The sequence below is a fragment of the Coffea arabica genome, chromosome 7c, assembly GCF_036785885.1.
Source record: "Coffea arabica cultivar ET-39 chromosome 7c, Coffea Arabica ET-39 HiFi, whole genome shotgun sequence".
Lineage (NCBI taxonomy): Eukaryota > Viridiplantae > Streptophyta > Magnoliopsida > Gentianales > Rubiaceae > Coffea > Coffea arabica.
Genome location: NC_092322.1, coordinates 22647023 through 22659207, shown reverse-complemented (window position 1 = coordinate 22659207; position 12185 = coordinate 22647023). Strand labels below are relative to the sequence as shown.

Genomic DNA, 12185 nt, shown 5'->3' with positions numbered 1-12185 from the left:
CCAAAGCCAATTCGGCCTCTAATTAGGAGCTAAAAATTCGGGCAGAATGTTCCTTCACAAAACCTAATTTTCTGAAATTTCTTCCAAAACAGAAATTGATTGCAATTGACCACTTTTTCCACCTCATAGAGTCCTTAAACATCATTTCCAATCATCATATATAACCACACAACCATGTTCATATTAAAATAGAAAAATCCCCAAAAATTATAAAACTTCATCACTACAACCACAACTCAAGATATAATCCATCAAACCATCTCTTTAGCCATCACAAGTCACTAATTTAGCATAATCAAGATGTGAGGACCTAGTCCGTTCGTACGTTGAGATTAGGGTTATTCATTATTTGTACGGTTAAATTAAGGTTTTAGGGCTAAGGAGAAACCCTAATCTCGGCCAAGATTGAACACCCTAACTTTGCTTACGATAAAACCCTAGTTTATGCGGTATTCTAGTGTGTGTTTTGGCACAAGAAAAAAATAGGATTCGTTATAGTTTACAGAGGTTTAACAAGTTTGAAAATGGTTAGTAAACTCTGGATTAGCAAACCTCTAGTGTTACAATATTAGAAAGCTTAAATGGAGTTTTGTTTATCGCCCGTCTTTTCCACATTTTCTTTATTAGAAAATTCCCCAGATAATTTTATTGAGTGAATATACGTTTTAGATGATTTTTCTAGTATCGGTTAGTTTTTGAGACATTAAGAACGTATGTCGGACGTGGGACCCACTAGTGCGAAAAGTTCGAAAAAATTCGGCCAACTACGTTAAGTTTTGAATACCGGGTTTAAATTACCGGGTGTGATGAGATATTTATTGGTATCAAATGGATTAGTGTGAGAGAGACAAAAAGTTAGGCATGAAATAATTATAGTGACAAGTGCCACTTTGTGATTGGGTTGGACTTTGACCTTTGGACCAACTTTACCAATAAATCAAAAAATTGACCAAAATTCATTCATTTTCTTGTCTTCCTTGGCTGAATTAGAGAGAGAGAAAAGAGAGAAAATCCCTTCATCTTCCACTTCAATTTCTTGTCCAAATTTTGAGTTTTAACCGATTAATTTGCAAACTACTCCATAAAACTTGCTTTCCAAGTAGTTTCCAAGGTGTTTATGGAAGGATTTTTGGAGGACAAAGCCTAAGCTACCATTTTTCTTGAGTTTTCAAGGTATTTTACCAAGAACCTCTTCTTTACTTCAATTAATTGGTAATTAGTGGTTGAAAGTTGTAGTTTTGGTAGTTTATGAGTATATTTCATAGTTGGAAGTAGTATTATGGAAATTCCAGTTTAAGGTTTCATTTTTCCCCTTTCTGTCCGTTTCTGTTCGACCAGGTTAGAGGCCGAATTGGCCTTAGCACAAAATATGAAAGTTGTAGAGAATGATGTTTGCTAGTTGCCTGTAAAATTTCAGCCCAATCGGAGCAACGTAGCCTGTGAAAAGACCGAAATACCCCTGCTGCCCTGTTTCTATCCGAGAATGATAATCAGCTTCTGTAATTGGTTGTTTTGACCAGGAATACTACTGATTTGGTTGTTTATGTCTTCTTAACATTTATAGCCTTGTATCTTAGCTTTCCAATGGCTTTGGAATCACTTCAATTGGAGTTGTAGGTGCTGAGATATGACTGCATAAGTCAGGACTGCTGCAGTACACTTTGAACTGGAAAATCTGGGGTTGTTTTGGTAAATTTGACCTAGTTAGGATGAGAACTGGAATGTATTGTCTTCATTAAAGTTGTATATATTGATGTGTTTGAGGTTCCTGTAAAATTTCAGGCCAATCGGAGTAGCGTAGCGCATGAAAAGACGGAATTACCCTTGCTGTCCTGTTTTTACCCGAACTTGAAAACTGCTTCAGTAATTGGCTATTTTGGTTGGGATTACTTCTGATTTGGGTTTTGGTGCCTTCTTAGGAAATGTAGCCCCTTGAGTCCTGAGTATGCCTGTAAAATTTCAGGTCAAACAAGTTAGCGTATTCTGAGTTATAGACAAAACCCTCAGGCCTGTTTTAGACATTGGTTTGTGTACGTTTTGAATTTCAGCTTCTGCCCGTGATTTTTCGGTTTTGATCCCGTACGAACTGGGTGCTGATCCCTTCATAAGAAATTTAGATCTTGATCTTAGCTTCGAAACGGTATAAAGTACGCCGAAATCCGAGTTCCGTAGCCCCTGTTATGATCAAAACAATATCGCTCGTCAGAACTGCCTTGTATCTGGACAGTTCTGACGGGTACCTTGGCACTCGATTTTCGTTCTGTTCTGAGTGGATTCAAGTCTTGGCCAAAACATCAAAGTTTTAACCTTATATTTCAGCTTTCTAACGCCTCTGGAATTTCTTGATTTCGATTCCTGAGCCGTGAGTTATGGCCTTGCAAACAGGGCCTGTGTGGTAAACCGCAATGAAACAGCTGGCACTATTTCGTGCATTTTTGACCTATACCTATTGAGATCTGGGTTGAGATGTCTAAAGGGAAGTTGTAGCCCTTCCTCTGAGCTTCGCAACGGTACCTCATGTACCTTGATCCGATACTCCTAGCCTAACTTTTGACCAAAACGGTTTGAGATGGCAGTTGTGGCCGTTTCCGTTTGCCGTTCCGCGCGCGCGCGTGCGCCCCTTTTTGCCGTTTCCGCAAATTACGTGTGCCAATTTTGCCGTTTTACTTGTTTTGGATCGGTTCGTAGCCGTTTGTGACATAAGTGATAAAATCTTGTATTTCAGATAGTGGTGAGCTAGGCGGAGCCGGTGGGGCCCACTACTAGCGATCACGCGCGAAGCAATCTTGTACTACTTTTGGTATTTTGAGTAAGTATTCAGGCCAGTTTGGTGTGTTTTCTTTGCTATGTGTTTGAGATATGTGAAAAGGGCACTTAGGCGAGGGTGTACTTTATCGCACTCGACCTAAACCCTAATTTGGATGTATAATTGTACTTGGCATATGTATATGAACCTTTTGGAACCAAAACCCTTGAGCTAGTGGCTCGGGGCGACTTTCGTATAAAGTTTGTGAAGTTTGCAAAGTTTGTGATTTTGAATACTTTTGTGAAGTTGTGAGTTTGGGGCGAACTCTTGACCTGGTTGGACTATTCGAGCCGGTTAGGGCTTGGTCGAAGGCAGTCCAACTTAGTCTGAGGTCACCAAGTTTGTAGGTTCATGTTATGAACCAATTTTGTAAATCCGGTTCACCGAGAAGGTGACCAAGTTTGTGACCCGAGCTTGTGACTCAAGCTCAAGTTTGTGATTTCGTTCACCCGGGCAAGTTTGTGAGGTGACTGGCCAGTGAGGGTGATAAGGTGTCGGTGGGTGTACAAGTGAAGTTCTACGGACCATTATTTGCAGTCGACGGAGTGTCGGCAGGAGATCACGCATGGCACATGACTTGGCTTTGGAGCCATCTGTATCCTTATTATGTGATGTTACTTTTCTGCTTTTGCTTTACTCTAAATGTGTAACTGTTACGTGAAATTTATGCTTTCACCCCTGTTTACTTACTAAGCATATAGCTTACCCCATTCCTTTTGTTTTCCTTAGCAGGGGCCGACGCGGGGACTTTTGGCTCGTATACTAGTATAGTAAGATTGGCTTGTAATAGTTGAACAGTTAGGATGTTTGTTTTTTTTTGTTTTGGTGGTTTGACTCGATACTTTTGGAGAATGTAATTATAACTCTTTTGGGGTTGTATATATTGTTTTTAGTGCTCTTTCAAACTTTAAATTTTGAGTCCTGGCGCGAGCTAGGCAGGCGGCCCGCCGATACCCTTGAGTTCGCCCTTGGGAGAAGTGGGGTCGTCACACAAGAACAAAGAAAGGATTGCTAGACATGAACCTTGAAATATCAAGAAAGTTGATGGTTTAGTCCTTTGCCTTCTCTAATCACTCCACCACTACCTTCAATCTTCCTAAACAAGTGACTTTTGTGGAGGAATTTGAAAGTTTAACGGTTGATTCACAAGATTGAGTAAGAAATGGAGTTGGAGTTGAAGGCTTTCTTCTTGTATTTTTGCTCCAAGAGGTTCGGCCAAGACAAGCTTAAAATGGAGAGAAATTGGTCAATTTTTGAGGTTTAGTAAAGGTGATGCAAATTAGTCAAAATTCAACTTTGAATAAGAAGGTGACACATGTCACCTTTTTGGTTTAAAACTTATCTTTTTGTCTCTCCAATACAAATATCTTAACACTTTGTAAAATAATATCACTTAATACAAAATTCCAACAAGTTGTCAAAAATATAATGCATTTACCGCACTAGCGGGTCCCACGTCCAAAATACGCTTTTAATTTCTCAAAAACTAATCGATACTAGATAAATCATTTTAAAACTATCTTTGCTCATAAACTTTATCTGGAAAATTTTTCTAATCAAGAAAATGTAGAAAAGGCGGGCGATTAAAAAAAAATAAACCCTAGAAAATTAGAAAATTTTCGGGTTCTCACTCTTATTCTTTCGGGGCGTCACAAACTCCCCTCCTTAAAAGAATGTCGTCCTCGACATTCCATCTTGTACCAATAAAGTCGAGATATCCCGCAAGAATCACTAATATTGCAAACCAAACCCACAGTCCGGCCTCCTAAACTTCAAGTCTAGGATACACTACAGAGATCTGAAGCCTAAGCTCTGATATCACCTGTGACGGCCCCACCTCCCCCTAGGGCGAATCAGAGGGTTCGGCGGACCGCCTGCCCAGCTCTCGCCGGGACTCACTCACTCACTACAGACCTCAAACAAATTACAATATAAATCTCAAATTTTACATCAAATTCTCCAAGAATTACATATCAAAAGCGAAGCGTCCACGCTTCCACTGCGCCATTCTGATCCATGATCCCAATTCTTATACAAGAGGAATTCCACAACAATAAAATCACAACAAGCCTTCCTTCGCCACGAGCCCTGTGGAGGGGAATAAAATAGTTTTGGGGTGAGCTAAAAGCTCAGCGAGTAACCAGAAAAATCAGTAATCAAATATATTTCACAATATTACATTTCGATCCTTTCGATGATGTCATGATTCAAAGAACAAATGTCCGTTTATTGCTCTCGTGAGCCAATGAAATCATAGTACTTGAACACCCAACGCCCAAATAGATCATTTAACATTAACATTAACATTAAGAGGGAGCCCCTTTTTGAGCTCCAGATAAACATAAACATGAACCATAAACAAGGTGGAGACGTTGGTGTCCAGCACTAGACTTTCCCAGAACTCATTGAAGCCAAATCTTTAGGGTCACTCACTTCCATGGCTCAGAAATCATCCATCATATAACATTGCCTTGCTCAAATCCAAGTCTTAGATCACAAACTCAATGCAAACAAGTCCCTTCAAAGTTCGGACAACACTTCCCCTGAATTTGCTAACTTTTCCAGCCATCATGGTTTCATGATTTCCTCAGCCAGTCCCAAAGGTACACACACAACAACAAGTTCATCCAATAGTCATTCAGCAAGCTCCAAGTAGTACTAGTACAAGTCAAGCTAGGGAAAAGTCCGGAAATGAAAGTTACGCTCAAAACCAGAAAAACAGTTTTGACGTCATTTTGCGGTAATAGTACCAAAGGTACTATGATTATCGGATGAAGGTGCAAGATCTACCGTTTTGAAGCTAAGAGATAGGGCTTCAATATTACAGAAGGTCACTCAACCCAATTTCGAGTGTAACCAGGTCAAAAATGCAAGAAACTGCACCAGAACCGGAAAAACAGATTCACAGAACGTATTCTAGCGGAAACATCATAAATCAGGCTATCCAAGTCCAAATCCAGAAATTCCAAAACCAGCTTCAAGCTAAGAAATAGGGCTAAATTTCATCAGAAGGCCTCAATAACCAATTCGGAAGCAATTCCAGCCAAAACAACTAATTACAGGCGCAATTCTTACATTCGGGTAAAACCAGAACAGTAATAGTAATTTCGACTTTTCTCATTCTACACTACTCCGATTGACCTGAAATTTTGTAGGCACCTCTAAAATGTCATTGGCTACAACTTTCATGTTTTAAGCCAAAGCCAATTCGGCCTCTAACTAGGAGCTAAAAATTCGGGCAGAATGTTCCTTCACAAAACCTAATTTTCTGAAATTTCTTCCAAAACAGAAATTGATTGCAATTGACCACTTTTTCCACCTCATAGAGTCCTTAAACATCATTTCCAATCATCATATATAACCACACAACCATGTTCATATTAAAACAGAAAAATCCCCAAAAATTATAAAACTTCATCACTACAACCACAACTCAAGATATAATCCATCAAACCATCTCTTTAGCCATCACAAGTCACTAATTTAGCATAATCAAGAACAAAGAAAGGATTGCTAGACATGAACCTTGAAATATCAAGAAAGTTGATGGCTTAGTCCTTTGCCTTCTCTAATCACTCCACCACTACCTTCAATCTTCCTAAACAAGTGACTTTTGTGGAGGAATTTGAAAGTTTAACGGTTGATTCACAAGATTGAGCAAGAAATGGAGTTGGAGTTGAAGGCTTTCTTCTTGTATTTTTGCTCCAAGAGGTTCGGCCAAGACAAGCTTAAAATGGAGAGAAATTGGTCAATTTTTGAGGTTTAGTAAAGGTGATGCAAATTAGTCAAAGTCCAACTTTGAATAAGAAGGTGACACGTGTCACCTTTTTGGTTTAAAACTTATCTTTTTGTCTCTCCAATACAAATATCTTAACACTTTGTAAAATAATATCACTTAATACAAAATTCCAACAAGTTGTCAAAAATATAATGCATTTACCGTACTAGCGGGTCCCACGTCCAAAATACGCTTTTAATTTCTCAAAAACTAACCGATACTAGAAAAATCATTTTAAAACTATCTTTGCTCATAAACTTTATCTGGGAAATTTTTCTAATCAAGAAAATGTAGAAAAGACGGGCGATTAAAAGAAATAAACCCTAGAAAATTAGAAAATTTTCGGGTTCTCACTCTTATTCTTTCGGGGCGTCACAGATTTGAGAGATTAGAGGAGAGATTGGACCAGTTGACTAGTGATAAGTGTAGGATATACATATATCAATTAAGTTATCCACAGTCAAGTTTTACATTTACAAATTTCTATATACCCCCACATGCGATTTTTCACAAGTGTACAGATCAAGAGCGAATATAGGGGTATTAAGGGTCGAATCCACAAGAAAGAATGTCAATTACCTGTGGTTTTCAAATTTCTTTATTATTTAGACTACCACAAATGCAAAAAATTAACTCTACACTATAAACATGAGATAAAAGTAAATAACAATAGAAAATTTCTAAAGGTATGAAATTTCTTACTACTCTTGTAAATAAAGTTACTGGTTAATTGAATGTTATTATCTTGGATAGTTATGGCATAATTTCCTAATGTATGTGAAATCTACTCTCGTAATGAATCAACTATACTTGTAATTAAGCCATATCTTCTCTCGTGACTATGAAATTAACTACAAGTTCATTCCTTCTATGAAATTACATGAAACAAGTCATTAAAGCCACAAACATGCTCCTCTACTCTCGAGAGTGAACTTCCTAGGTTTATCACTTTCTTGAACTAGTGTTAAATCCCAATTCTCATTGCAAACTCAACAACTTAAAATTATCACAATTAATGGCCGATTAATCATGATTAGATAAGCGAAAGTGATAAATAATTTGCTCAAAATAATATCATTAAATAACCAAGTAAACATCACTAACAAGATATAGAAAGTTCATCAATAACTCTAGGCATAAACTTTAACTAAACATGAAAGAAAACACCAAATGTGTATTATAGTTAAACATGATACAAAAGAGAAAGTGATAGGAGAAAAGTCACCCTTGTCACATAAGATCTAACTCTCCATCTTTGCTCTTCAAATTTTTATCCAAATCTAGCTACAAATACAAGAAAGATAAACTACTCTAACTATACTATTCTAATGAACTAAAAAAAATTAGTGAAGACTACATTTTGTGGAGTTTTTCTAGCCTTCCAAAGTTGTCAAAATGTTCCCCAAAGGCCTCTATTTATAGAGGAATTCTATCCAAAAGATAAAGTGTGTTAAATCATGTTAAGATTCTCCTTGAACCCATAAAAGAGTTAGATTTGAATTGTAAAGCTTCTTTGGCAGCTGTCCAGGTCTGTTTCCACTGAAATTCTAGCATAAAAATGGGTCAAAAATCTTGTGTGAACAAAGCACAAGTTGCAACCAAAATTGAAGAATACGCAACCTCGAAAATGTGACCTGAGATTGCATATTGTACCCATGTTTTGCTCATTTGCAGTTTTGCTCATTCTGGTTGTTCTTCATCCTTGCTCTGTTTTTGCATCAAATTTCACTGATATTTTCTTGATGATAGAGGATAAATTAGCTCTTTCACAAAACACCCTTTAAGTTAGCTTTCCAATGCATCAAGAATTATCCAATTTGGATCTGTGTAAACTGGGAAATGACCAAAATACCCTCTACTGGTCAAAACTCTATTTCAACTTTTGACAATGACAATGTACTTTTGTATTTTGATTTTTTGACAATGAAAATGACTAAACTAGATTTTAATATCGTATATCAAATGTAGATCTATCTCTTAGTTTTAAAATGGAACAAGAATCACCTCAATCGAATGCTTGTAACTCAAAATATAGTCGAAATACCACAAGGTATCAAGACTGTAAAACTTCTTTCTAGTATACTAAGTTGCATTTCATCTCTTGCACTTCATATTCTCTTTTTAACACTTCAACGATCATCAATCATTCAATTATCTTCTCAATTCATGCCATTTGATGATTGAATCCTTAAAGCTATAAAAACATGAAGTTTTCACCATGAAAATTCATAGAAATACAATTTTTACCACTTAAACCATAAAATGCATATTTTCACTAGAAACTTAGTTCATAAGCTATAAAACTAATTAAAATACACCAAAACTAATTAATAAAATATACTTAAAATACTTAAAATACACACTTATCAACTAACATGTATAGAAATATAGAGATCCAAATCGGACCAATTGCTAATTTTATTAGTAATAGGAATCAAGAGAAGTTACCTAATAAGATGGAAGTGAATCTGAGGGAGGGAGCATGTTAAAACAATTAGTAGTAATAAGCAATTACAAGACCCTCCATTGGTAGGAAAGAGAAGAAAAATGAGAGTAACGAAAAGAAAATGAGTGTTGGGAAAAATAACAAGGGAAAACAAAGTGCAGATCAACCTTTATCCTCCACTAGCATTCCTATACCTCTGGTGGCTCCATTCCCTCAAAGGCTCAAGTTGAATAAGTTTGATAAAGAAATTGAAAATTTTTGTGAAAATTTTTAACCAATTGCATATTAATATCCCTTTTACAGATGCTATTTTGCAGATTCCTTCATACACAAAGTTTCTTAAGGAGATAATGACTCGCAAAAGAAATTTGGAGGATTCCGAAATTATAGCTCTAATCGAAGAGTGTAGTGCCATTATTCAAAATAAACTATCACCAAAGTTGAAGGATCCAAGAAGTTTTTTCAAACCATGCATTATTGGTGACATTGAATTTTCTAAAGATTTATGTAACCTAGGTGCAAATGTATCATTAGTGGATTTTGTTGTGTTAGATATAGAGAAATACATATCTATGCCTATTATTCTCGAGAGACCATTTTTTGCAACTGCAACTACTATTATTGATATGAGAAATGACAAGCTTAAATTTCAAGTAGGAGAAGAGGAAGAAGAGTTTAAGTTTAATGAAATGTAAAAGTTCCCTTTTTTTACCGATCATGCTTGTTTATTGGCACAATTGATAAACTAACCTAACAGCTAGTTCAGGTCAACATTGACTTCGACCCTCTTGAACTTTGTTTGATAAGTTTAGGGTTGCAAGAGGGAGACAGTGAAGAGGTGGAAGAATTGGCTAAATATTTGAATTTTCAAGTACTCCATAAAACAGGTAATGTTTATGAGAGTCTTGGACATGGAAAAGGCTTTGCATCGCCTTCAAAGATTGAATCTCCAAAGAAAGAACTCAAGCCATTTTGAAGCCATCTAAGGTATGAGTTTCTTGGAATTAATGAAACTTTACCAGAGATTGTTAGTGCCTACTTAGATGAGAAACAATGGGAGAAACTATTAAGAGTGTTAAAGAAGCACAAAAAGACAATCGAATAGACCATCTTGGATATCTAAGACATTAGCCCTTTTATATGCATGCATCACAATTTATTAAAGGATAATTGCAAACCGGTGGTTGAAGTACAAAGAAGGATAAATCCTAATATGAAAGAGGTCATAAGAAATGAAATTCTGAAGTTGCGCGACCCAGGTATAATTTTCCTTTCTCAGATAGTATATGGATCAGTCTAATTCATGTTGTTACAAAGAAAGGTGGAACTATCATAGTTAAGGGTAAAAATGATGAAAGTATTCCATCTAGACTAGTGATAGAATAGAGAGTGTGTATAGATTATAGAAAGTTAAATACAGTAACTAGAAAAGACCACTTTTCTTTATCCGTTTGATCAAGTATTGGAGCGTATATCTGGTTATGAATTTTATTATTTTCTCGATGGATTTTCAGGTTATAACCAAATAGCTATAGTTTCGAAAGATTAAGCAAAGATGACTTTCACATTCCTAAGGATTTTCAGGCTTTATAGATGTTTATTAAGGATTTTTCCAAAATAGTTAAACCTTTATGTGATTTACCTTTATGATGAATATTTGGTTGCCTTTGATAGGTTGAAGAAGGCATTCGTCTCCATATCCATTATAACTTTATTGGATTGGTTGCTACCATTCGAGTTAATATGTGATCCAAGTGACTATGTAATTTGAGCAGTTTTAGAACAAAGAAAGGAAAGAAGATTGTATGTGATATACTATGCCAGCAAGTTATTTTATGAAGCATAACTAATTATGCAGCGACTGAGAAAGAGCTATTGGCGGTGATATTTTACTTAGCAAGATTCAAAATTATCATTTATACAGACCATTCACCTCGTAAATAATTACTGCATAAGAAAGATGCTATGCCTTGTTTAATCCAATGAATTTTCTTGTTGCAAGAATTTGATATGGAGATTAAGGATGAAAAGGGAATGAAGAACCTTGTTGCGGATCATCTTTCGCGATTATAATACATCCCTACTGATGATCAAGCTCGGATCAAGGAGAATTTTTCAAATAAGTACATGCTAGTACTTACCAAATCACTTTGGTACATGGATTTTACAAATTATTTGGTAAGTGGAGTTGTGCCTAAGAGTTTCAACCATCACCCAAAAAAAAATTGTTGCATGATGTTAATAGTTATTTTTGAAAAGAACCATTTCTCTATAGACATTGCGTTGACGGTGTGATTCGTAGATACATTCCTGAAGAGCAGGTATGTAGTGTTTTGCATTATTGTCATAACCTTGAAATTGGGGGGGTCATTTTAGCACTTTTAAGGCCGTAGCTAAGGTTTGGCAATTTATTGGCTTACTATGTGTCGAGATGCTAGGGAATTTGTTAAAAGTTGTGATGCATGTCAAAGAATTGGGAATATACCTAGAAAAAATGAAATGACTCTCACTATTATATCAAGATGAAGGGGAAGAGTGATTTTTCTCTACCTTTATCTATCCAAACTTGATGTTTATAGTAGTAGTTTAAGTAAGTAATTTTAAGTATTAGTTTTCTTTACTAGTTTCTTTACGTAGCTTTGCCCTAGTATTCATGTGCATATATGCTTTTTTGACTTTTGGCGTATTTTGTGAACTGCATGTTTGGGTTAAATAGGACTTTTCTCTCTTTCCACATTGAGGACAATGTGGTAGTTGAGAGTGGGGAAAGGAAATTGGTTTTTGGTAATTGAATGGCCATGGATATAAGTGATTATGGGTTTTTATGATGATTGGACTTGTGCTTACATGGTTTTTGAAGAAAATTTTGGGTTGTTGATGTACTTGGTTTTTGAAGAAAATTTTGGGTTGTTGACAGGGATTTTGGTCCTTTTATAAGAGGAGCCTCTTTCAAAATTTATGAAAATTCTTCAAAATTTTCTTGAAAAATGATGTCCAATTATCTATAATATAGTGCTAAGTGGTTAAATTAGATCCCCAATTTTGGAAGAAATTGCGCACTTACTTTGAAAAATTCATGATTTTAATAATTTGGAACACCTTAAATATTATGATGAATCGAAAAATATATCTTGTTAAGAAGAGAAAATTGTGCC

The 12185-nt window shown here is 36.0% G+C and overlaps 1 long non-coding RNA gene across 1 annotated transcript; it reads left to right on the top strand.

The window, feature by feature from the left end:
* Positions 1-982: 982 nt before the first annotated feature.
* Positions 983-3673, top strand: LOC140010776 (uncharacterized). The gene is made up of 3 exons (XR_011817919.1): positions 983-1173; positions 2726-2809; positions 3536-3673. It is a non-coding gene; the product is annotated as an uncharacterized lncRNA (long non-coding RNA).
* Positions 3674-12185: the final 8512 nt, after the last annotated feature.